Here is a 26908-nt window from a genome sequence, read left to right on the forward strand (position 1 = left end):
AACAGGGAAGTCCAATCCCCCCTCTCCCCCGGCTGTAGATAATTCTCAGGAGCAGCCTCAGGAAAGTGAGGCCCTGTCTGGTTAGCCCTCTTTGATGCACATGGCCCAGGAACTCTCACGGCTTTTAATGCCCCAAATTGACAAGAAACTTGAAAATATCCCCTTGATTGATAAGAGATTGGAGCAAATACAAAAACTGCTTGACTCTACTCTTGCAAAAATAAACCATAATACCTCAAGGATTAATACGTTAGAACAGAGGGTTAGCGATGTGGAGGATCAGATACATGCGCTTCAGCGTTCTTCCGACACTTAAGATTCATCTGTCAAGGCTCTACAGGCCAAGATAGATGATCTTGAAAATAGAGATAGAAGATCAAACTTAAAATTTGTGGGTATCCCTAAAACAATTAGGGACGGGCAACTATCAAATTTTATAACAAATGACCTGTTTTTAGCTCTGGAAATCGCAAATAACCCACTCTTGACGCACATTGAAAGGGCGCATAGGATTGGTCCCATTTCGGCCTGACAGTGATGTGAGACCGAGACCAGTTATTGCGAAATTTATGGATTTTCGCATGAAGGAACTTATCTTGCGCTCCTACCGCAGGCTTCCACAAGTGGTAGTGAACGGCAAACATATCTTGATCTTTCAAGATTTCTCCGCTTCTGTTGCACAGAAGAGGAGAGAATTCTCTGATGTTTGCAAATTGCTCCACGAGAGCAATGCAAGATTCGTGTTGATGTACCTAGCTAAATTGCTATTTCAATACAATGGTCGCACATTACTTTTTGCTGATCCCAACGTTGCCAAAACTCATGTTACCCATATGCTAAATCCTGGGAGCCCTTCACGTCGATGATGGCTTCACTATTATTGAATACTTTATGGCCTGAGTTGATTTCTCTCAATGCTGGAGACCGTTGGTCTCATTATGAGCTACTCAGTTTAGATGATATTGTTATAATAAATATTGATGTGTTCCTCGCAAGTGCTACTGGTTTATTTAGCACTCACGTTGTTTCTACCCCAGGTTGGAAAGAATGAAAAATGAATATGTGAAGCAATGTGTGGTTTTTTTTATATATAAATTTTTATTTTGTCTGTGCCCTGCCTCCCCCGCCAACGCTGCTGTTGAGCTCCCTGGTAGAAAACTGATTTGGCTGTTTCTCTCCACTCGCTGGGACGGAAGAGGGCTGCTTTGTGAAGTAAGGTTCCTTCTGTGTTACCACCCCCACATGGGTATAGGTTAATAGACTCATGACTGCTCCAGGTATAAGTGTCTCTCCGATGGATACATGTTTTAGGATTGTCTCCTGGAATGTGGGCGGCCTCAACTCTCCAGTTAAATGTAAAAGAGTTATCACTCACTTAAAAAGGTTGAAACCTCAAATCATATCTCTCCAAGAAACCCACTGGATGTCAGGGGTCAATTTGACTCTTTGCGCACCTTGGTTACGCAATTGTATTTCAGCAGATTATACGAGCAAAACCAGGGAGGTAGCTGTTCTATTTAGCAAAAACTTGCAATATGTAATTTTGGGTTCAGTAGTGGATCCAGAGGGCTGTTACCTAATTATTGATATAGAAATCTGGGGTACCAAATACACATTAGTAAACGTTTATGTACCAAATATTTGGACTGCCGACTTTCTCCAAGAATTAAAAACTAAACTGTTGCAATGTGACAATTTCCACCTAATCATGGGGGGTGACTGGAATACAGTTGACTATCCCAATTTAGATAAACGTCCTATGCCACGTGTTCCTGGGTCTTCTTTTTGGACACAAATTCAAAATGTAAAGGTTTCCCTTCAGCTTACTGACATTTGGCGTTTTCTCAATCCTGGTGATAGGTCATTTACTTTATTTTTCTGGGGTGCATCGATCATGGTCCAGGATTGATTCGATTTTGACCGCTGATTCTTTAGTCACACTAGTCAAACAGGTTGATATTCATAACATCATAACATCATAATATCAGACCTAGCACATGTGACGTTGACGTTGGAAGGGAATGTTCAGTCAGAGGGTACCAGACATTAGAGATTCCAAGTTATCTCTATAAGTGTGATGATTTTCGGAAATTTTTGATAGCCAATAATCTAGACAATAATCTAGATTATTGGGATCAACCCACTATTTTGGGGGTGCAGCTAAGGCTGTTTTTAGAGGTCAAATTATTGACTACATTCATAGACTGAAAGAGAAAACTATTGCGACCTATACTACTTTGCACTCTACGTTGACCACGACGTTACAACAACATCTCGCTATGCAGACTGAGACATTACAATTATATTTACAGGCCAAACAATTGTTAAATGACCACTTGTTAGCGCAAGCAAAACAAGATTTGGTATTTTCCTCTCATAAATACTAATAATGGGGAAACAAAACTGGTCTATTATTAGCGAATATGGCTAGGAGAAAAACAGTCCGTAAATTTGTAATAGCTATTAAAAATCAAGAATCGGGAAAGCTCCTTACACATTCCCCTTTAATTGTAAAATATTTTGAGTCCTATTTTACTAAATTACAGTATATTCTGACCTCCCTTTTAATGGAGAAAAAAATACATGACATAGGTGCAATCAGATGTGGGTCCTATTACTGAAGAGCAACTTGTTTCTGCTATATCTAAACTCCACCTGCATAAATCTCCAGGGCCGGATGGCCTTTCAAATTAATTTTATAAAATTCTGCTGCCTCACATAGTACCAACTCTCCTCAAATTATTTAACAATATTCTACATCACCATACCCCATTTCATCATTTCACAACAGCTCATACTGTTTTAATTCCTAAACCAATGCAAGACCCACAATTGGTGACCTCTTATAGACCCATAACGTTATTACACACTGACAAAGTTATTCACTAAACTTTTAGCAGAACGTCTGCAAGCAATTCTACCTCAAACTTTAACTAGTCACCAACTTCGCTTTGCTCGCAATACACATTAGGTTAAAAGGAGTTCGAGCTGCAATAGCAGCAGTTATAGCCTCTGCTCATCTACCCCAATCTAAAAATGTACTCGAGACTAGACACTACTAAGGCCTTCGATACAGTACTTTGGCCACATCTTGTCAGGGTCTTGCAGCGTAGACATTTTCATCAAGATTTTATCAATATCATTCGTTATTTGTATACTTCCCCTACCACCAATCTAATACTTAATGGCTATACTAGTGACCCCACTGTTATGCATCGTGGTACACGACAGGGATGCCCCTTGTCCCCCTTACTGTTCAATTTGGCCATAGATCCTCTCCATCATTTATTATTAAATGATACCCAATTTCACGGAATTCAAGTGGGACGCAGAGAAATAAAACATACAGCATTTGTCGACGATCTTCTAGTATATGTATCAAACCCAGCGACCTCCCTGACTCATATTTTTCATGTATTACAAGCGTTTGGGAACGTTTCTGGTTTCAACATCAACTGGTCAAAATCGATGGCACTTAGACTGGCGCGAGGTACTTTTTTGAGGGATGGGGTGGAGGGTTTACCATTACAATGGAGTTCAGATCAATTTACCTATCTCGGGATACAAATTTCGAGATGACCAGAGCGACTATATACCCCTTAATTTTACCGCAGTTATTCAAAAAATTGAGGCAGAACTTGAAACCTGGAAAGCTTTGCCTTTATCGTATATGGGAAGGGCGAGCTTGATTAAGATGATATCATTCCCCCGCCTGATGTATCTTGTTCAGGCCATGCCACATATGCTCTTGCCAAAAGATATCCAGCGTCTTAATTTTATCTTTTGAAAATTTCTTTGGCAGGGCAAGAGGCCCCATATAGGCTTGATTAGATTGCAGCAGACTCCTTGTAATGGGGGAATCAATTTCCCAAATGTTCTTTGGTACTCCCAAACTGCCCAATTGCGTTATCTACATGACTGGTTGCACAATGAAAATAATTATACGAATACAGATTTATAGAGGGAATTTCTACAAGGGGTAGATCTGGTTACCTTTTTACACCTGCATACTCCAGAGGTGCCCGAGGCGTTGAAAAGAAATCCTTTATTGTGGAATATTAAAAAGTTATGGGAGACAACGCGACATAAACATAATGTGAACACCCATAAATCCTTACTCCTTCCTTTTATATCCAATCCGGATTTCCAGGAAGGTAGAGCACGTCACCCATATACTATTTGGCGTTTGGGGGGAGTATCTAATATTAGCCATTTGGTGGATATACAGGGGAGGAGACTGCTCACATTCCAGGAGGCCACCAGTAAGTATCCAGCTTTGTTAGCCTATCCGGTGGCCTTTCTTTTAGCCCAACATTATGTTGTTTACGTTATCTGGTAATTCTCCCCATTAGATTGGGTCAATCCGGTAGATGAGATGCTGCAGCAAACTCCTAGGGTTCGGAAGGCAATCTTGACTGCGTATGGTCATTTTAGAAATGTTCTAGACTATTCTACGGGACAAGGAGGTTTAATGGCTTGGAAGACTTTGCTCCCTGAGATAGAAATTGAGGATTTATTAGCTGCTCATCTGAAGGTGAGTCGATTGTTTCCTTCTTCTAGATACAAAGAAATGTCTTTGAATATTCTGCATAGGACGTATTTGTCATCTCATAGAAAATATTTGATAGGACTTACATTGCTTCAATAAAAACAGTTGAAATAAAAGAAAGAAAATACTGTGGCAAAGCATGCTGAGACATCTAATTTCATAACATATATATATATATATATATATATATATATATATATATATATATATATATATATATATATATATATATATAGGCATACCAAAGAACCCGGCACTCACTGTGGGGAATTCCAATTGCGGGCTGCGGTGCCTTCCATAAGCCTTGAGCAGACCCAATGTAGAAATAGCAGAAATGGCGGCACTCCACAGACTTCAAGTAGATTAAAACAGCTTTTACTTTATTGCGTCCTACGCCGTTTCGGGTAACAACCCGTCTTCAGGGACAATCATATACAAATGACAGACATTTACAAACAATATATACCCCCAAAAGACAATCAATCCATCATTTCACATCACCTGTCCACCAGTGCCGCTGACGCCCAACCCTCGTCTCCACACTATAGACGCAGGATAAAGACGTCAGGCTTAGGAGCCGAGGACAGGTGAATCAATTAAGGAGATGCTTCAATCAAGGAAAACATGAAAAACATACATAAGTGTCAAACAAAAAACCTCCTACCATGTATAAAAATAAAAAATAAAGAACATATATACCTGGATTATTACAGATACCAGTATAACATTATATATCAACAATCATATTAATGAGCAGCATGGAAAAGCCCCAAAGCAATATCAAATATCTAAAAACATTCATGTAAGTTATAAGAAACACTGGAGCCCCAGTGTTTCGTTAAGTCCCTTGGGTGCTAAGGTGTTTAAGATGAAAATCCATCTACTCTCTCGCTGCAATAGAATTTTGTTGCGGTCCCCCCCCCTATGGGACTGTGGGACATGATCAATGATTATGGCACGTAAACTGGAAACATTATGTTTCGCCGCTAGACAATGCCGTGCTAGTGATTGGTCACTGTTTTTTTTCTCATACGCTTGCTTAATGGCACTACGGTGTAGTGTCATTCTTTCACGAAATTGTCTCTGGGTCTTGCCTACATAGGCAAGACCACAGGGACACTTTAACATGTAAACCACATGTGTAGTGGTGCATGTTACACGATGCCTGATGGTGTAAGATTTGCCAGTGTGTGGATGTGAAAACACCGGACCAGTTAGCAGTGTGTTACACGTTGAACACCCAAGACAGCGGTAACAGCCCAATCTGGGTCTTAAAAAATGTGTTTGTTGTTTTTTGGTTAAAGGATATACATCAAGTTTAACGATCCTGTCAGAAATGCTTTTCCCTCTCGTATAACAAGGGAGCAGTCGAGTATCCTTTAAATTAGGCAAATCACTGTCAGTATTTACTATGGGCCACAGACTTTTAGCTCGTTTTGTGATGGAATCTGATGTAGTTGTATAGCGATTAACCCATGGGATGCAAGGGGCTGAGTTTTTAACATTACTGACTGTGGAGACTGATGGTGTCAATAAGGAGTCCCTTGACTTCTGTAATACCTTTTGTTTACTCATCATTAGTTCTTTCTTGGGATATCCCCTTTGTATAAACTTATCTATCATACAATCAAGTGCTGGTTCCACCTCCTCCTCATTGGACGTGATCCTTTTGACCCGCAAAAACTGCGAGTACGGAAGACCCCTCCTCAGAGGCAGAGGGTGGAAACTGTCATGACACAGTACTGAATTTCTGTCTGTCGGTTTGACAAAAAGTGTGGTTTTTAAATTCCCATCAGAAATTGATATATCCACATCCAAAAAGTGAACCGACAATTCATCCATCACATAAGTGAATTTAATTACACTATTGGTGTCATTATGTGTGTCAATCAATTGTTGTAAAGATTGGGGAGAGCCTTGCCAAAAGATCAAGAGATCGTCGATGTACCTTTTGTAAAAAAACAAAGAGGTACCTTTATGACAATCAAACAAATCACCTTCAATTAAGGACATAAATGCATTAGCGTACGATGGGGCCACCGGGGACCCCATCGCACAGCCAGCTAGCTGTAAATACAAAGAACCATTAAAGGAAAAATAATTGCGTGTGAGAACAAGCCTTAACAACTGTACAAAAAAGTCTATCGCCGGACCATGGTAGAGCGGATTATTAGTTATTAGTTCTCTAACAGCCTCTACACCTGCATCATGTGGGATGAAGGTGATTTGTATGATAGATAAGTTTATACAAAGGGGATATCCCAAGAAAGAACTAATGATGAGTAAACAAAAGGTATTACAGAAGTCAAGGGACTCCTTATTGACACCATCAGTCTCCACAGTCAGTAATGTTAAAAACTCAGCCCCTTGCATCCCATGGGTTAATCGCTATACAACTACATCAGATTCCATCACAAAACGAGCTAAAAGTCTGTGGCCCATAGTAAATACTGACAGTGATTTGCCTAATTTAAAGGATACTCGACTGCTCCCTTGTTATACGAGAGGGAAAAGCATTTCTGACAGGATCGTTAAACTTGATGTATATCCTTTAACCAAAAAACAACAAACACATTTTTTAAGACCCAGATTGGGCTGTTACCGCTGTCTTGGGTGTTCAACGTGTAACACACTGCTAACTGGTCCGGTGTTTTCACATCCACACACTGGCAAATCTTACACCATCAGGCATCGTGTAACATGCACCACTACACATGTGGTTTACATGTTAAAGTGTCCCTGTGGTCTTGCCTATGTAGGCAAGACCCAGAGACAATTTCGTGAAAGAATGGCACTACACCGTAGTGCCATTAAGCAAGCGTATGAGAAAAAAACCAGTGACCAATCACTAGCACGGCATTGTCTAGCGGCGAAACATAATGTTTCCAGTTTACGTGCCATAATCATTGATCATGTCCCACAGTCCCATAGGGGGGGAGACCGCAACAAAATTCTATTGCAGCGAGAGAGTAGATGGATTTTCATCTTAAACACCTTAGCACCCAAGGGACTTAACGAAACACTGGGGCTCCAGTGTTTCTTATAACTTACATGAATGTTTTTAGATATTTGATATTGCTTTGGGGCTTTTCCGTGCTGCTCATTAATATGATTGTTGATATATAATGTTATACTGGTATCTGTAATAATCCAGGTATATATGTTCTTTATTTTTTATTTTTATACATGGTAGGAGGTTTTTTGTTTGACACTTATGTATGTTTTTCATGTTTTCCTTGATTGAAGCATCTCCTTAATTGATTCACCTGTCCTCGGCTCCTAAGCCTGACGTCTTTATCCTGCGTCTATAGTGTGGAGACGAGGGTTGGGCGTCAGCGGCACTGGTGGACAGGTGATGTGAAATGATGGATTGATTGTCTTTTGGGGGTATATATTGTTTGTAAATGTCTGTCATTTGTATATGATTGTCCCTGAAGACGGGTTGTTACCCGAAACGGCGTAGGACGCAATAAAGTAAAAGCTGTTTTAATCTACTTGAAGTCTGTGGAGTGCCGCCATTTCTGCTATTTCTATATATATATATATATATCTATATATATATATATATATATATATATATATATATATATATATATATATATATATATATATATATACACACATATATATATATATACACACACACACACATACACATACACACACACAGTACTGCGCAAAAGTTTTAGGTAGGTGTGGAGAAAATGCTGCAAAGTAACAAAGCTTTCCAAAATAGACACGTCAATAGTTTATTTTCATCAATTAACAAAAGTAAAAGACAAAAGGGTGTTCACACCACATATTGATTTGATTTAAATTTCTCTTCTGTTCATTCACTTTGCATTTTGTTAATTTGCCAGATGGTCCTTGCTGGTGACACTGTCAAATTAAGGTGCATGCAGCTCCAACGGGTAATGTCACTGACGACGCGCAGGAGCAAGCATCGTCAGTGACATAGAGCATATACACTGGACGATTTTAACGAATTGCCATTCCGATCTGTTGAAATCAGCCACATCGTAAACAAAAATCCTCTAGTGCTTACCCAGCTTTATAGCTGCCACATTGGGTGGTTCTTGGTGTAGTTACACTCCTATTTGTTGGATATTTAAAATGTCCATAAAATTATAAACCTGCAGTAATTTGCCTTTTCTGTGTAATTTACAGAAATACAATATTTAAAGTAATGAGATTTCAAAACACAAATGAAAAGACTTCAGTCTTCAAATTTAAAAAGGTTTTTTTTTCTGAAATTACAGTACATAAAAACTTTCATCGCTCACATTATTATTATTTTTTGGAAGCCAGACAGATGTAATAGCAGGAAAGGTAATTCTGAAAGATGAGTTAGAGTCATGCCCTTATCAAGCGAATCTGTTACGGACAAGCATCCCGTCTGAAATACATCCCGTCTTGGATAAAAAGCCCATCGCCTGCAAAATTCTGAGCACTGGCATCTGATGCAAACTCCTATCTTATTAACTGTACTCTTGCAATATGCAGATTGGATTTGTTCATATTACATAACACAAAACTGATCTCTTTATAAGTGAGGAAAATAGTTCAAACTTAGAAGTTTGATTGCAATGGAAAAAGGTAGAAAAGTAAATATGTTCAAAGACAAATGATCCGGAAGGTAACTAAAAAAAGTATAAACATCCTACACTTGTGGAAATTCCATTATAACGTACTGTAGTTTATCTTTGCTTTAACTAGCATACTTTGCTAAGGAAAAAAGAAATAAAAATATTTCACTGTTAACTAAATGGGAGACTGACAAAAACCGTCACATGACGCTTAGTTATGGTGTAGGTCAGTGGTTCTCAAACTGTGTGCCGTGGCACACTTGGGTGCCTCAGGGCCCTTGCAGGGGTGCCTCAAGCTGGTGGTCCAGGACCAATTGAAATTATTTATGGTCAATGTAATAGGCAAAACCAGTGCTGGTAAATGTAAATCATAAAATATGTGGACAAACAGAAGCAAATCTTGTCCCTCACCACACCATTGAATGTATGGCATATAAACACAATTTACTTAATTTAATATTTCTTTCTAACTTTCCCAATAGGAAACTTTTGGCCATAAATTCTGATACTCTAGGGCGCCGTGATTGAAAAAAGTTTGGGAACCACTAGTGTAGGACTATAAATCCATTTGCAGTAAAATATCAAAATTATTTGATTATTTAACACTTCTTATAAAGTGACTTAGCAAATAATTTTGTCCCATGAGACTTTTCAGCAGTCTTTTACAAACCAAAACACTTTATTCACTTACTGAGGTAAATTACTCTCCATATTATTTATGGGACATCTTAAATCGCGCAACTGTACATTATTTTTTTTTTTTTTTACTCAAAATGAAACGGTGTTGCTCAACGTGTTCCTTTAGTGTGGTCATTTTTAAAATGCATCTGGTTTTACCGGCTTTTATTTACTGCTTTTGTTTACTTGTTTACTGTATTGTGGGCTCCCATGTGCTAGAGACTATTTTCAGTGATTCATAAATAGTCCTCCCCTTACATGGAGTCTGTCATATTAATATGTATCGAGACACGATTGGACAATAGCTTACAAACAACCTTTAGAACTCAAACAGTACACAAAGAGAAGTAACTATGCATCATACAATGGGTTCTGATAAGAAGATTAGTTGTGGTGAGCCAGCTTGCTTATAAATTCAGGCATTTTTAAAAATGTTTTTATTTTTCTCTTTTGAGACAACAGTCATTTAATGATGAACTTTGTACAAACGTTTTGTTCAAATCCTGGCATCCAGGAGCTACTCAGCCCCCCCAGGTGCTGTTTTCTGATTATAATTAAAATAAGTTTTCCATTAAGGAGCAACAATGGCTTATATATAATGGAAGCAGACATTTCATACTCTGCACTGATATTCATGAGGCTCCAGACCATCAAGTCCAGCAACTCGTGACATACAGTCGCTGAGGCAGATCACCAACTCTGAGTGAAATAACATGCTACATGCTCAAGAAAAATGGTTTAACCAACAGAAATGCTGTGGGACTGATTAAGAGAGGTTTAATTTTGCAGAGAAAAACTATTAAACTAAAAGGGGAAGGCATGGCCACATTTTTAGGGGCATTCCTGGATATACTGTATGTCAGTGGTTTCCAAACATTTTTGAATCACGGCGACTTAAGACTATCAGAATTTTTATCTGAAATTTAGAAAAACATTAACTAATAAAAATCTAATTTTCAAAAAAAGAAAAACATATTAAGCAAATGGTGTTTATATTTCATCCTTGAGCTGGGTGCACACTTAACGATGTAACGATACATTGGCCACCCGTACACATTAAACTTTATTATTGCGCAACATAACACCCATGGTCGCATTCCAATGGAAGCTGTCATTTGCTGGGTGTTTTAAGGGGTAGGCAAGTCTACCGGAACTGTCCCCCTTCCCCCTCTCATCTGCCCGCTTGCTGTGCGAACATGGCTGGGGCGATGATGTGTTACACGCTGAATTGCATCATCATAGCCCCGCCCCTCACTTTACAATAACATAATCTGGGCATTGTATAGCAGATTGCAGGGTTGCGATGGCGTGATCACACGTCTACACCCCTGCGCTGCCCGCCTATACCGATGGTCCCTCCTGTTGAGCCAACCTGGCTGTTTCCTCACAAAGGGGGCAGCCAGAAAGTCAGCCACCAGAGGAGTGAAATTCTGGCTTTCGGCGACAGGCGTATCCGCTGGTGCATGTGAAGATGGAAGAACCGTGCATGGAATCACCGGTACTGTTGAGCCCAGAAGGCGAATGCACTGATGAACCGATACTCGGGCTGGTTTCAAGACATCCCAGACCATTGTTTGGATCACCAATGCTTTCTCCAGCGGTAGAAATACCCTCTGCACTTCCATGTCGAGTATCATCCCCAGGAAGGGAAGTCTCCTTGTCGGGTCCAAATGTGACTTTGGAAGGTTCAGGATCCACCCATGATCCTGGAGTAGTTGAGTTGAGAGAGCAATATCCTGCAACAGCTTCTACCTGGAAGATGCCTTTATCAGCAGATCGTCCAGATATGGAATTATGTTCACTCCCTGCTTGCGGAGGACGGGCATCGTCTCCACCATGACCTTGGTGAACACCCTCGGTGCTGTGGAGAGGCCAAATGGTAACGTCTGGAACGGATAGCGACAGTGCTGTAGTGCTACCGTAGATAGGCCTGGTGAGGCGGCCAGATCGGAATGTGAAAGTACGCATCCTTGATATCCAGGGATACCAGGAATTCCCCCTCCTCCAGACCTGAGATAACCACTCTCAGAGACTCCATCTTGAATTGGAAAACCCTCAAGTAGGGGTTCAATGACTTTAGGTTCAATATAGGCCTTATCGAACGGTCCGGTGTCGGTACCACAAATAACCCATTGAGTAATAACCTATGGATTTTTGGTGAGGTGGAACTGGAACAATGACATTTGTTCGTACCAATTTTTGACTGGCTGCCTGTAGGATAGCACTTTCAGCAAAACTGGTAAGCCTGATTTGAAGAATCTGTGAGGAGGGAGTTCCTGAAACTCCAGTCTGTACCCCAGGGCAAAAATATCTGTCACCCAGTGGTCTAGGGATGAGGACGCCCAGACGTGACTGAAAGCCTTTAGTCTCGCTCCCACCTGCCCGATCTCCTGGCTGGAAAGTCCACCGTCATGCTGAAGATTTGGAGATTTGGAGAAAGCAGAACCTGGTTTCTGTACCTGGGAACCTGGTGGAGCAGGTTTTCTGGATTTTCCCCGCCCACCTCTAAAGAAGGTATGTGTGTGTGTGTGTGTGGGGGGGGGGGTTCTGATTTTTTAAATTAAGCAGTCCGAAAGTACTGCAGTGTAGGCATGGGATAAGATTTCCTAGCTAGTGCTGCTGCGGAGGGAAGAAATGTTGACTTACCCGCAGCCGCCGTGGAAATCAACGCATCCAATGCTTCCTCAAATAGTGCCTGACCTGTGAAGGGCAGGTTCTCCACGCTTTCCTTTCGATTCTGCATCCGCAGTCCATTGGCGTAGCCAGAGTCCTCTGCATGGCAAAACTGCCATAGAAGTAGCCCTTGCACTAAGTAGGCCAATGTCCTTCATGGGCTCCACCATGAGACCTGCAGAATCCTGTATGTGACATAAAAACAAGTCAATGTCACTCCTATCCATAGTATCTAAGTCCTCTATTAATGTGCCTGCTCACTTTACTATGGCTTTAGAAATCCACGCACAAGCAATAGAGGGTCGTAAGGCCACACCTGTAGCAGTGTATAAAGATTTGAGCGTAGTCTCAATCTTGCGGTCAGCCGGCTCCTTTAAGGCAGTTGAACCAGGGACAGGTGAAACCACCTTTTTAGACAATCTAGATACAGAAGCGTCTACAATAGGTGGGGTTTCCCACTTCGTTCTATCCTCTTCAGTGAAAGGGAAAGCAATGAGAAGTCTTTTAGGGATCTGGAATTTTTTCTCAGGGTTTTCCCAGGATTCTTCAAACAAGGAGTTTAACTCCTTAGAAGTAGAGAAGGCAAGCAAGGATTTTTTTATTTACTGTAAAATAATATTCTTCTGCCTGCTCTGGTACCTATGTAATATACAAAACATCCCTAATGGCTTCAATCATGAGTTGCACCCCCTTAGCAAGGGATGCATCTCCCCCCTGCATATCCCCATCATCGTCCCCTGTATCAGAGTCGGTATCAGTGTCAGCTTGCATTATCTGGGCAAGTCTACGTTTTTGTGGGTATGTAGGTGAACTTTTAGACGAAGTAGTGGGAGATGAATACTTCAAACCCTCTACAGATTTTCTCGAAAACTGCGTCTCTTTCTCAGTATGCGACATCCTAGATGAAATCTGGGATATCATTCCCCTTAAAGAATCCACCCAATGGGGTTTGGATTCAGAAGGCTGAGACAGCACATTGCAGTCCTGAGTACATGGAATAGACTCCTCAGGAGAAGATAAACACTCTGCAGCACAGGACACAAAGTCCTTAGATATGGTAATGTGGGATATACATACTTACAAAACACACACACAGCAACATTTCAGACAGAGTTTTCCCCAGAGTACCTTCAGAGAGTCACAGAGTATAAGGAGCCAGCCACACAGCGCCCCTGTAGGCAGCTATTATGATAGGGTAATTAGTACTAGTATTACATCCCCCCCCCCCATCTATAACACCCTGGTACCGCAGAGGTATAACTGGAGTGATGTGGAGGGCAGCGCTCCCTGTCACAGTCTCTTTCCTATGATTTGCAGGGAGAAAATGGCGCTGGTGAGTGCTGGATCCGCTCTGAGAGGAAGCCCCGCCCCTTGTAATGTCGCGCGGCTTCCGGCACTAATTGTTTAAACTTGCCTGAGGTTTTTCATTGCTAACAGCGGGATTAGCGCTGTTAGCTGTATGACCAGTGTAGGGTATTCTGCGCTGGCTTAGGACGCACCTCTACAGTGTCACTGTTGCCGAGCCGTCCCGGAGCGCAGCCTGTCAGAGTTGCGCTCCCACCCTTGTGCCGCCATACCTGCCGGCGACCCGCTAACCGGGACGCCGGCGCTGTACTCACCACTCTTCTTACTTCTGGCTCTGTTAGGGGGTGATGGCCGTGCTGCGGGAGTGAGCGGTCGCCTCGTGGGCTTGCGATCAACACCTTCAGGAGCTCAGTGTCCTGTCAGCGGAGTAGAGAACCATAAACTCTTCAGGAAGTTGGTTCCTACTCCACCCCTAAGTCACACGAAGCAGGGAGGCTGTTGCCAGCAGCCTTCCTGAAAATAATAAACTCTAGAAAAAAAATATTACTAGAAAAACTCCTAAGAGCTCCCCTAGCTGTGACGACTCCTCCGGGCACATTTTCTGAACTGAGTCTGGTAGGAGGGGCATAGAGAGAGGAACCAGCCCACACTAACTAAACTGGATCCCAGCATCCTCTAGGATATAAGAGAATATATATATATATATATATATATATATAAATAAATATAAATAAATAAATAAATATATATATATATATATAAATAAAAAAAAGAGAGAGAGAATACATACATACACACAAACACACACGGAGAAAGTTGTGTTATGAAGGACCAGTCGTTCTTTCAAGTAAAAAAAGAAGTTCTCTCAAACGCTTTGTTTTTACAGTGAAGAAACAAAGTACCCTTTCCAATGTATAAAATTATTTTAGTCAGTTGTAACCCATCCACAGAGGACGCAGCCCAGCAATAATTAGATAACAACCTGTAGGCCACATACCCAAAGCAGGTATCCTGTTTCATTGTGCACACTTTCTCAAGGCAGCTTTTTAGCATGGAGTTCTCATTAGAGTAAGATTTTAACACATTCATCTCCAAACTACAGTACATATTAAAGGGAATATCTATGGCAATTTCAGAATACAATTATACAAGTTATAGTAGCTGTATAATAGCAGTCTGACATATGTATGCACTATCAACAGGTGGCATAAGGGTGTCCGATTATAATTATTAATCCTTTCTGTGCATACTCCACAGAAGTACAATAATCCATGACAAGCAGATCAAAATAGGGATGGCCATCGGAGCACCCACTGTCAATGATTACCATTGATGGTAACAAACTATATGGCCCTATACCGTCAATGGTTTAAACTCAGTGGCTCATGCATGCGCAGGAAGACAGTCAGTGCTCGTAGGTTAGTTGTGACTTGGGGGCAGGGACTGGGAGGAGTCTAGGTTGGCATCCCGGCACTGGGCACACTGTATGTGTGTAAAAGCCGGGGGCAATGCAGTACTGCTGACTGACAGATGAGCCTGTCAAGTCAACTATAGAGCGGGGCAGGTCATTGGCATCCCAGCACACTGTCTGTGTGCCACTCACATACAGGGGGGAATCCAATCGCCAGCAAGGAAACGTATAAAATCCTGCAGTGCTGGGTTTTGGTATCCAATTTCGGGACTGAAAATAGCACCGCGTCTTTTTACTCGCACCTCTAGAGCAAGTCTGATTTTCCTACAATCATAAATTTATAAACTCTAGGAAAACTCACAGGACTTGCTCTGGGACCCTGGTGCCCCATCCCCTGAGGACTAATTAAGCTACTCAGTTATTACTCATCTTTCCGAAGCAAGGTCTTCAGTATTCAGAATCGGAAGCTGGGTCTTCCCCCAGCAGCCCTTGCACCTCCCTGCAGCCCAGTCGGTGGAGGGGAGACCACAGAGAGCTGCGGAGACCACCAGGGAAATTAGAATATTTTTTATTTATATTTTTACGTGGCGCAGGGTTTTCAGCACTGATAAGCCTGCAACTACTTTTTTATAATTGGATACCGTGGGTATTGGTAGTGCGCATATTCCACAATAGGACTAGAGGTAAACAAGGTTTATCACCTCGCTAAACCTCATTCACAATTGAATCAGCCCCACAGTGTGCAGGGATGCCCTGCCTCGCTCTAAAAGCGGATTTGACAATCTCAGATCAGTCAGCATCCCTGCAACACCTCTGGCTCTTACACTCACTGCAGCACTATGGAAAGGGTACCCATTGGACCCACAGCTACCATCGATGACAGGAGACCATTCGAAGCTCTGCCATCAATGGTAAAATTATTCACCATCAGCTGGAGGCCATCGATAATTTTGAAACATTGATGGTTCATGGCCATCCCTATATCAAAGTACTCATGAACTACAAAGGAAAAGTTAATCATCCTATATAATACAAGGCTAACGCTGCTCCTCACCTCTATGGGGGGGAATTCTGCTAGTGTTTTGCACACCGATGGCCACTAGATAGAACCTAATGGAGCAATTCAAGTGTTGCTCCGTTAGGGAGCGCACAGCTGTCGGTATTGACATTACTGTTATGTTATTCCCTCATTTTGACGGACTGGTAACTAGTTTTAAATAAATGTCCCCAACACAAACTTAAAAAAATATATATTCATTTTAAGGATAGAGAACAGACTAAAAATAGCAGTATAAATACAAGGGAAAACCATAGACTGATATAGTGATACTTTGTTTCTTTACATGTGTGTTTCATTAAAGTGAGTACTAGATTAGTTTCCTTCTCTTATCGGAGTAAGTGAGCCGTCCACTTGTGTTAGTAAGGATGGAGTTAAACGGGGGCAGCAGGAAACCACAGATACATGGCTTTGATAGCCAGGGATCTCCAACAGCAGCAGATGGGAGGTTCCCGTAAAACTGATGCTGAAGTTTTCAAAGGCTAACGTACCTCGTTAACAAGCAAAATTCATGTATTTAACCTGTTCTCTGACATCTTTGTTTATTTATTCTAAACCACTGACATTGCATGCAACTTCCTGTACCATTCATGATACAGCCAACATAGCATGACAACACTGCTTACCGTTTCATACCATTTCATGTATTTCAATTAATAATATTTCTTCAGAAGTTACCAGTACACTATTTTCAAGAGAACATTGATTGTGTAAACAACACTGGTGTGATGTGGATCACCGTCAGGTTTACTAGTGTGCAAATACAAAAACATTTCTGCTATGAAATGGTTGATGCAGAGCTTCTGAAATATATTCATTTATATGTATTTAAACACAGTGCACAAAATGTTAGTAAGCCAACTGATTCACGCCATGTAGTGTCAGCAACATTCTGTTACCAGGAATCATGTAGAGAGATGCATCTGTGTGCATAGTAACCAGAATGAGAATGCTAGTCAGCATTGTACTCTATACTATACAATATACTGTATACACTGCTCACTATATAATTCAGTGGTTTGGTTCAAAAACCTGGACTTAAGGGTCCAGGTATTAAGAATATCCATGGTTGTGCACAGACGGTTTAATCAAAATGAATGAGGTACTACTTAAGTCACCTGTGCTCAAACATGGCTATCCTTAAACCTGGACCATCAGGGTGCCTTGAGGACTGAGCTTGGCTACCACTGTATATGAATACTGAGCTGTGTGCTGGATATGTAGGCTTACCATACTATCCGTTTAAACCAGGACACTCATGAATTACACAGGTTCTGTGGCTGCTTAAAACAAGGTGAAATGCAGGATTGAAGACAGCCAGCCACAGAACCTGTGTATTTCATAAGTGTCCCAGTTTAAAGGTATAGTATGGTAAGCCTATGGCTATAGCTGCTATCGCTATATAATGTATATAACTGTTTTTATTCAGTTATTATTACTATTATTATGATATACAGCCCTTGCCTTAAGAGACCCAGCAGTATCCTATAAGGACCTGGTAACAATGTATAGACTTACCCAGGCAGTGACAGGTACACAGGAGCACACAATCCCTTCCTTCTCCAGCTACAGCCCATTCACAGCAGCAGCAGCAGCAGCATCACCCAGTGCCAGCCATGCTGGAGACAGCAGCAGCAGGTCACCTGACAGCCAGGAGACAGGCTGATAGAGCGCACACAGACACATCTTCCAGCTGTGCAGGGTCCGAGGGATGCATGATGTAACCCGCATGATGATTGGCTGCTGTCTCTCTTCCTCACTGCTGGCTGTATCCACTGCTCTGATTAGTCAGGGAGATGCTCATGATGATCAGTGTCTGTGTGTTCTTCCCCAGCAGATAAACACGTCTGGGGCTGGGCTCATATAAAACTGAAGTGTGTGTGCAATCTCTGTATAGAATTGTGTGGTCTGTACTTACGTGTGTCCATTGTACTGTGCACAATGAACCTGGTAAAACTGGCTTGTCACTTTGCTCTGAGGGATTATGCAGGTTGGCTCTGCTGAAATCGGATACTGTGTGCATGTATGCAACAGCCAGCACACCGTGACAGCATGAGTAATCCAGATACAGGGCAGCTAGCAGGAGTCGACGCCAGTAAGGTTTATGTAGCCTCAGATTTTCTTTTTATTGCAATGAAGTGTGTTTTACATTGTGTAGACTATATGTATAGAAAAACAATATTGAACTTGCACAACCATATAAGTCTGATGGATTTTGCTATTATTCAGCCTGAAAATGACTGTGCTGTGTCATATTTATGGTGGCGGGTCAGAGTTGCAAGCAAGTTAGCCACATGTAGGTGAATATATATGCCAATCTTAAATTGTGTGAAAAGTGAAATGCCTGTGAGTGACCGCACTGCCCCCATCTATCCGCCTGTGAAAGACGAGGCCTCGTATGGATCTCTACAATCAATGTAGTCCACAACTACAAACCCATGGCATGCCATGGAACACTTATCCTACACGCACATGCCCTGTTGTCACCATAAGTGGAGATAGGGCTTAATGTGCATACACACTGAGCGATTTTCCCCCCTGCCCAACAATGTCAGCGGGGATGAGCGGCTTTCCATAGCAGGACGCTATGGAAAGCCGCTCACCCCGCCGTTCATCTACTGGTAATACCAGTAGATGAATGGCGGCCGCCAGCGATGAAGCGGGAGCGCGCATCAGTGCTCACCGCTCATCGCTTGTCCATACACACTGGGCGCCTTTGAGCTGAAAGCAGCTCAACACACCAAAAGTGAGCTGCTTTCAGCTCAAAATCTCCCAGTGTGTATGGGCCTAGATGCGTACAACTGTGAATCATCCGCAGTTGCCCATAGTTACATATCCTTAGCCATGGAGCATGCACAGTGCTATATTGGTCTGTCTGCAAAATGTGCGTGCAAATATAAAGTATGTTTCAATACATCTGATGGGTGCCATGAAGCTTTTTTGTACGTAACAGCAGATTTTGGGCCTAATTCGCAGAATTTGCTATCCTTTGGATAGCCCAGCCTAGTCAGCCTCGGGATTAGGCCTCTAGCGAGTGGCCTGCTAAAATGATCAGTGCTGCAAGTACCGATAAGAAATTGACAGTCGCTGCTGTGTGTGTCGGGAGGAAAGCGCAGCGTGTGCCTCCCCTGTCCCTCATTGCTCAGTCTGGCGGCGGTGTGTAGGATATCAAACCAGCTGCAGTTTCATGAGCCAAAAAGAGCTTTTGGACCGGCAACGGCAGCTCACAAACTGGCGCCTGGTTTGAGATATATGGTTTGAGATATATACGCCGCTGCCGGACTGAGCACTGAGGGGCAGGAGAGGCGCGTGCTGCGCTCTCCTCCCCTAACACACAGCAGCAGCAAGCAGCGGTGTTAGGGTCTCCTGCTCTGTGCTGCCACGTCGTCATGGCAACCGGGAGACAAGTGCTAGCGGAGTAACCTGAGCGTAGCTGATACTCCGGTTCGGGTCTTTTGCTGTGCAGTGGTTACAGGCTCTGTGCACGGCAGGGGATCCGGTGCTGATTTTTGTGCTCACAGTCTGTGAGGTCTGAGTGGGGCGTGGACAGCACCTGCTATATAAACCCTCTTCTCAGGTTAGGCAGATGCTGCTGAATCTTTGTTGGTTAGTCAGTTCCTGAAAGCTAGCTAGTACTGTGTAAACTTTGTATTTGTTTGTTGCTTACTGCAAATAGGCCTTTGGATTTGGTATTACACTCTGCCAATCCAGACCTAGCAGTAAGACTGGAGTCAGTCGTTTAACCTGCTGCGGTTCTTTTGCTACTCTGTGAACCTAGCAGGTTTGCGGCTGTATTCTCAGACTTGCCTGCCAAAATCCTTTCTCACTGTGCAAGGTGTTCAGGTGTCAGTTTAGTGGCAGTAAGCTAAACCAGTGCACTGCAAGTGAGGACTAGGATTGTGGAGACTCTCCTTGTGTCTATTATTCCATCTCTGACCAAGGAGTTTACTGCCACACCCGTTGGTAACCCTTTAGGGTTTTGCTGTTGCCCTTAGCAACAGCATTTCGGGTTCTCTACGTATTAAATCACAACATCTCGCTTCTTTCCATCTGAGCATTCCTAATACTAGGGAGACACCCAGTTTCTTAGCCTTTGGGCTTCTCTGTTCACTTTGTGTTTATTGTGTTACCCTATCACCTTCTATGTATGTAATGTCATATTCCCCAGTCTGTGAGTTCATTTGTTTTGCATCCCTCTCCATTCAGACACCAGTACATTCCTGCTGGCACTGGTGTGCATAACATATTCAGCAGCCTAATACTCCTGTTGAAATTTTGTGGGAATATGGAGCATACCCCTCAAAATACTTTGCAACAGGTGGTCGATCAGGTGCAGGTCCTGACTCGACAATTTAATGATTTGTCCATTAAAATGCACACCTCGCAGGCCGCTGGCGGAGCTCCCGCAGCAGCAGTGCCTTCAGGGGTTAAGGAGCCGAAAGTAAATCTCCCGGATCGTTTTTCTGGAGATCGCTCGCAGTTCTTTTGTTTCAAGGAGAGCTGCAAGCTATATTTCCAGCTAAGGCCTCAGTCTTCTGGGTCGGAGATTCAGCGGGTGGGCATAGTGATTTCCTTGCTACAAGGAGACCCACAGGTCTGGGCATATGGGTTGCAGCCTGACTGTCCGTCGCTTAAAAGTGTTGATGCTTTTTTTACGGCACTGGGCATGTTGTATGATGACCCTGACAAGACAGCCTCAGCCGAGGCTCAGATTTCGATCCTTAAGCAAGGGCGAAGGCCAGTTGAGGTTTATTGTACGGAGTTTCGAAGGTTGGCCCATGATACCCAGTGGAATGACCCAGCCCTGAGACACCAGTACCGAAGAGGTCTTTCTAACCAGTTAAAAGACCAACTGGTACAATATCCCTTGCCTGATAGCTTGGATCAGCTCATGCAGTTATCCATTCGGGTGGATAGACGGCTGAGAGAGCGCAGGCTTGAAAGGGAGACCGAGGTTTCCTTCTTTCCCAAGGGAACCTCAGACTCTGAGGAATTTTCCGAGGAGCCTATGCAGATTGGGGCTACCCGCCTCTCCTCGCGTGAGAAGACGCGGAGGAGACAGCAGGGGTTATGTTTGTACTGTGGGAATAAAGGTCATGTGGTAGTATCATGCCCAGAAAAGCCGGAAAACTTCAGGGCCTGAGGGTGATGGGAAATATCCTGTCAGGCCAGAAGTCAGAATTTCCCAAGAAAACTTTTATCATTCCGGTGACCTTGAAGATCCTCGGTCAAACTGTCAAGACTGAGGCCTTTGTGGACAGTGGGGCCGACAGGGTTTTTATGGACCGCCAATTCGCCCTGAAACACTCTGTTCCCTTAGTACCCTTGGCATCGGAGATTGAGATTTGTGGGTTGAACGGGGAACCATTATCCCAGGGTAAAATTACCTCTTGCACTAGCCAGATTTCTTTGTTTATTGGAGCCACACACTCTGAAAAATTGTCCTTTTATGTGACTGTCTGTACTTTTGCCCATTGGTGTTGGGGTTACCCTGGTTAAGGGCCCACAATCCTCAATTTGACTGGGTCTCTGGGGAGATTCTTAGTTGGGGTACTGATTGTTTCAGGAGTTGCTTGAGCCTTCCAGTCAGGCTTTCGCAGCTAAGTTTGCCAGGATTGCCAGGATGTTATGCAGATTTTGCGGACGTGTTCTCCAAAAGAGTTGCAGAGGTACTACCTCCCCATCGCCCCTATGACTGTGCCATTGATTTGTTGCCGAATGCTAAGCTTCCCAAGAGCAGGTTGTACTCTCTGTCACGTCCTGAGACTCAGGCTATGGCAGAGTACATTCAGGAGAACTTGGCTAAGGGATTTATCAGACCTTCACAGTCTCCAGTTGGGTCGGGGTTCTTCTTCGTGGGTAAAAAGGACGGTTTGTTGCGACCCTACATCGACTTCAGGGAATTGAACCGTATCACGATTAAAAACTCATACCCACTGCCTCTCATTTCGGTCTTGTTTGACCAGCTTCGTACTGCCACCATTTTTTCTAAGATTGACCTACGCGGTGCGTACAATCTAATCCGAATAAGAGAGGGGGATGAATGGAAGACTGCCTTTAATACCCACTCAGGGCATTATGAATATTTGGTGATGCCTTTTGGGCTCTGTAATGCCCCGGCAGTCTTCCAGGACTTCATGAACGATGTGCTCAGGGAATATTTGGATAGATTCTTAGTTGTATACTTAGATGACATCCTAATCTTCTCCCATTCCCTGGAGGAACATCGGAAGCATGTACGCTTAGTCCTCCAGAAACTCAGAGACCACCGGCTTGGGGCGAAGCTGGAGAAGTGCGAATTTGAAGTTCAGCAAATCGCATTTCTAGGATATATTATCTCCCCAGAAGGTTTCCAAATGGAGGGTTCCAAGGTACAGGCAGTCCTGGATTGGGTGCAGCCCACTAGTTTGAAGGCGCTTCAGCGTTTTCTGGGCTTTGCAAATTTTTATAGACGATTTATCGCTGGATTTTCGTCTATAGTGGCGCCCTTGGTGGCACTCACTAAGAAAGGGGCGGATGTTGCTCACTGGTCTTGTGAGGCCAAAGCGGCTTTTGCCCGTCTCAAAAGGGCATTTGTCTCGGCCAAGGTGCTGCGACACCCAGATCCAGAGCGTCCTTTTGTGGTGGAGGTGGATGCCTCTGAGATGGGTATTGGGGCAGTGCTCTCTCAGATGGGGGTGTCTGATAATCGCCTTCATCCCTGTGCTTACTTTTCCCGTAAATTTTCGCCTGCCGAGATGAATTATGACGTGGGTAACCGGGAATTGTTGGCTATTAAGGATGCACTCGAGGAGTGGAGACACTGGCTTGAGGGGGCTAAGTTTGTGGTCTCAATTCTCACCGACCATAAGAATTTGGCATATTTAGAGTCAGCGAAGCGCCTCAATGCTAGGCAGGCACGATGGGCTTTGTTTTTTGCTCGCTTTAATTTTTTGATAACATATCGCCCTGGGTCAAAAAACATCAAGGCTGATGCGCTCTCGCGGAGTTTTGCTCCAATCCAGGAGACCACCGAGGAGCCATTGCCCATTGTGTCCCCATCATGTATTAAAGTGGGCATTACCCAGGACCTCTTGTCATTAGTCCTTAGAGCACAGGAGCAGGCTCCTCCAGACCTTCCGGTAGGTCTTTTGTTTATGCCTCCTAGGTTAAGACAGCGAGTGTTCCTGGAATTCCATGCCAAGAAGTCGGCAGGTCACCCGGGTATTGCCAGAACTCGGAAGTTGCTATCTAGGGCGGTGTGGTGGCCCTCGGTGGCTAGGGATGTGGATCAGTGGGTTCGGGCATGTGACATCTGTGCCCGAAATAAGACTCCTAGAGGGGTTCCTGTTGGCCCATTACATCCACTCTCTATTCCATCTAAGCCATGGACCCACATTTCAATGGATTTTGTGGTGGACTTGCCCAAATCCTCGGGGATGACAGCCATCTGGGTTGTCGTTGACAGGTTTTCGAAGATGGCGCACTTCGTTCCATTGGTTGGGCTGCCATCGGCCAGACGCCTGTCTGAATTATTTATGCTGCATGTTGTGCGCCTCCACGGGTTGCCACTTGATGTGGTCTCTGACCGCGGATCCCAGTTTGTGGCCAAATTCTGGAGGGTATTTTGTTCCGATCTCCAGATAATCTGTCAGCTTGTCGTCAGGCTACCATCCGCAGTCTAATGGGCAGACTGAAAGGGTGAACCAGTCCTTGGAGCAGTTCCTCAGGTGTTATGTCTCCAAGTGTCAGACTGACTGGGTTGCTCATCTGTCCATGGCGGAGTTTGCCTATAACAACGCGGCTCACTCTGCTACAGGGATCTCTCCCTTCCTTTGTGTGTATGGGCATTATCCTAATGCCAATTCTTTTGACCCCCAGGACTCCACGCCTGGTGGTTCCTCTGTGGTTTCGGTCCTTAGAGGTATTTGGAGGAAAGTGAAGAAAGCCCTTGTGTCTGTGTCATTAGTGACCAAAAGGGTTTTTGATAAGCGGAAAAGACCCTGCAGCTTCAAATTAGGAGACTTCGTCTGGTTGTCTACCAAGAATTTGAAGTTGAGACAGCCATCTCATAAGTTAGGCCCCCGGTTCATCGGTCCTTATAAGATCACTAGAGTTATCAATCCGGTGGCATTTCAGTTAGATCTACCCCGTTCTTTGGGTATCAATAAAACATTTCATTGTTCCCTTTTAAAACGGGCGATTTGTAATCCTTCTTCCAGTGGAAGACCTTCCGCTCTTCTGATATGTGGCCAGAGGGAGTTTGTTGTTGAAAGGATTCTTGACTCCAAGATGGTTTGGGGTCGGCTGTCATTTTTGGTGCACTGGAAGGAGTATGGCCCGGAGGAGCGGTCGTGGGTGCGCAGTTGTGATCTTCATGCCCCCAGACTGTTACGCTCTTTCTTCTCGCAGTTCCCCGATAAACCCGGTGGTAGGGGTTCTTTGACCCCTCGTCAGAGGGGGGGTACTGTTAGGGTCTCCTGCTCTGTGCTGCCACATCGTCATGGCAACCGGGAGACAAGTGCTAGCGGAGTAACCTGAGCGTAGCTGATACTCCGGTTCGGGTCTTTTGCTGTGCAGTGGTTACAGGCTCTGTGCACGGCAGGGGATCCGGTGCTGGTTTTTGTGCTCACAGTCTGTGAGGTCTGAGTGGGGCGTGGACAGCACCTGCTATATAAACCCTCTTCTCAGGTTAGGCAGATGCTGCTGAATCTTTGTTGGTTAGTCAGTTCCTGAAAGCTAGCTAGTACTGTGTAAACTTTGTATTTGTTTGTTGCTTACTGCAAATAGGCCTTGGGATTTGGTATTACACTCTGCCAATCCAGACCTAGCAGTAAGACTGGAGTCAGTCGTTTAACCTGCTGGGGTTCTTTTGCTACTCTGTGAACCCAGCAGGTTTGCGGCTGTATTCTCAGACTTGCCTGCCAAAATCCTTTCTCACTGTGCAAGGTGTTCAGGTGTCAGTTTAGTGGCAGTAAGCTGAACCAGTGCACTGCAAGTGAGGACTAGGATTGTGGAGACTCTCCTTGTGTCTATTATTCCATCTCTGACCAAGGAGTTTACTGCCACACCCGTTGGTAACCCTTTAGGGTTTTGCTGTTGCCCTTAGCAACAGCATTTCGGGTTCTCTACGTATTAAATCACAACATCTCGCTTCTTTCCATCTGAGCATTCCTAATACTAGGGAGACACCCAGTTTCTTAGCCTTTGGGCTTCTCTGTTCACTTTGTGTTTATTGTGTTACCCTATCACCTTCTATGTATGTAATGTCATATTCCCCAGTCTGTGAGTTCATTTGTTTTGCATCCCTCTCCATTCAGACACCAGTACATTCCTGCTGGCACTGGTGTGCATAACAAGCGGTGAGCAGCACTGTGGGGGACGTGTGTACCTGGCACTGTGGGGGACATGTGTGTAGCTGGCACTGTGGGGGCATATATGTATCTGGCAATGTGGGGGCATATGTGTATATGGTACTGTGGGGGCATATGTCTATCTGGCTCTGGGGGCATATTTCTGACACTGTGGGAGCATGTCTGGCTCTGTGTGGGCATATTTATGACACTGTGGGAGCATATCTGGCACTGTTCGAGGCATATTTGTATCTGGTACTGTGGGGGCATATCTGGCACTGTGGGGGCATATCTAGCATCGTGGGGGCATATGTGTATCTGGCACTGTGGGGGCATACTGTATGTGTATCTGCCACTGCACTACTGCCCCATTTTCATTGGCCACACCAATTTGTTGGCACACGCACACAGTACCACTAAGTAATTTTTTTACTTGCACCACTGATTCATGCCCCTGCACTAACCAGTGATCTTTAGAACTAGAGCTCCCCTACTACCCATGTCCATTCAAGCATAGTAGCACCTTCGTGGAGAGGACCTTTCCCATAATGCACTGGGTCCACGTCAACAACTATTTGGAATAGCATTGGGCACCATGGTAATACTGTTAAAATTTAACACAAGTTCTTGGGGCACTACTGCCCGCACTGAGAAACCATAGCGTATGTTTACTAAAGTGCGGGATTACAGAAGTGGAGATGTTGCACATAGCAACCAATCAGATTTTACTTATTATTTATCTAGCACTTTCTGGAAAATAATATCTAGAATCTGATTAGTTACTCTGGGCAACATCTCCACTTCTGAAAACCTGCACTTTAGTTAATATGCCCCCATGAGTGTTCTTGCATGCTGGCAATTGTTTGGACATGGATGGAAGTGAATATGATCAAATGTAGGGAAATAAATGTGCACTATATGTGTTGCCCCTGTTCTAAATATAATAAAGTATACCCCTGCCTTTATAAATGTAGTCTTGTTTTATAACTTGAAGTATATAGATGTGAAGGGAGAACTGTTATATGTTCTTTGTATACTTACTGCTTAAATGTTAAAGTATAGGAAAGGAGGTGTTTATTTAATAAGAACATAGATTAACTGGAGACCCATTTATTAAAGCAAAGGGTGTGTACTGTGTTCAGCGCTGTTTGGGATATTAGGATGCTGTGTGCGGAGCTGCGCGTGGACAGGAGAGGCTTATAGAGAGTGTCCCAGCGATCAGCTAGGAAGGGGTGACGTGTGCAGAGCCAGCTGGAGGGGGCCGTGTGCAAAGGAGAGGTTCGCGTACCATCCCAGGAGAGCATATAAAAGTGCCCC

The 26908-nt window shown here is 43.7% G+C and overlaps 1 protein-coding gene across 1 annotated transcript in view; it reads right to left on the reverse strand.

Annotated features, from left to right (window-relative positions):
• Window positions 1-18126, reverse strand: part of ORAI2 (ORAI calcium release-activated calcium modulator 2) — a 113391-nt gene extending 95265 nt beyond the window's left edge. The window contains exon 1 of the mRNA XM_063956053.1: window positions 17778-18126. The gene's annotated coding sequence lies outside the window, so the exon portion shown is untranslated. The remainder of the gene's footprint in view (window positions 1-17777) is intronic.
• Between the last annotated feature and the right edge of the window lie 8782 nt (window positions 18127-26908).

This window comes from Pseudophryne corroboree, chromosome 2 (genome assembly GCF_028390025.1).
Source record: "Pseudophryne corroboree isolate aPseCor3 chromosome 2, aPseCor3.hap2, whole genome shotgun sequence".
In the NCBI taxonomy this organism is placed as follows: domain Eukaryota; kingdom Metazoa; phylum Chordata; class Amphibia; order Anura; family Myobatrachidae; genus Pseudophryne; species Pseudophryne corroboree.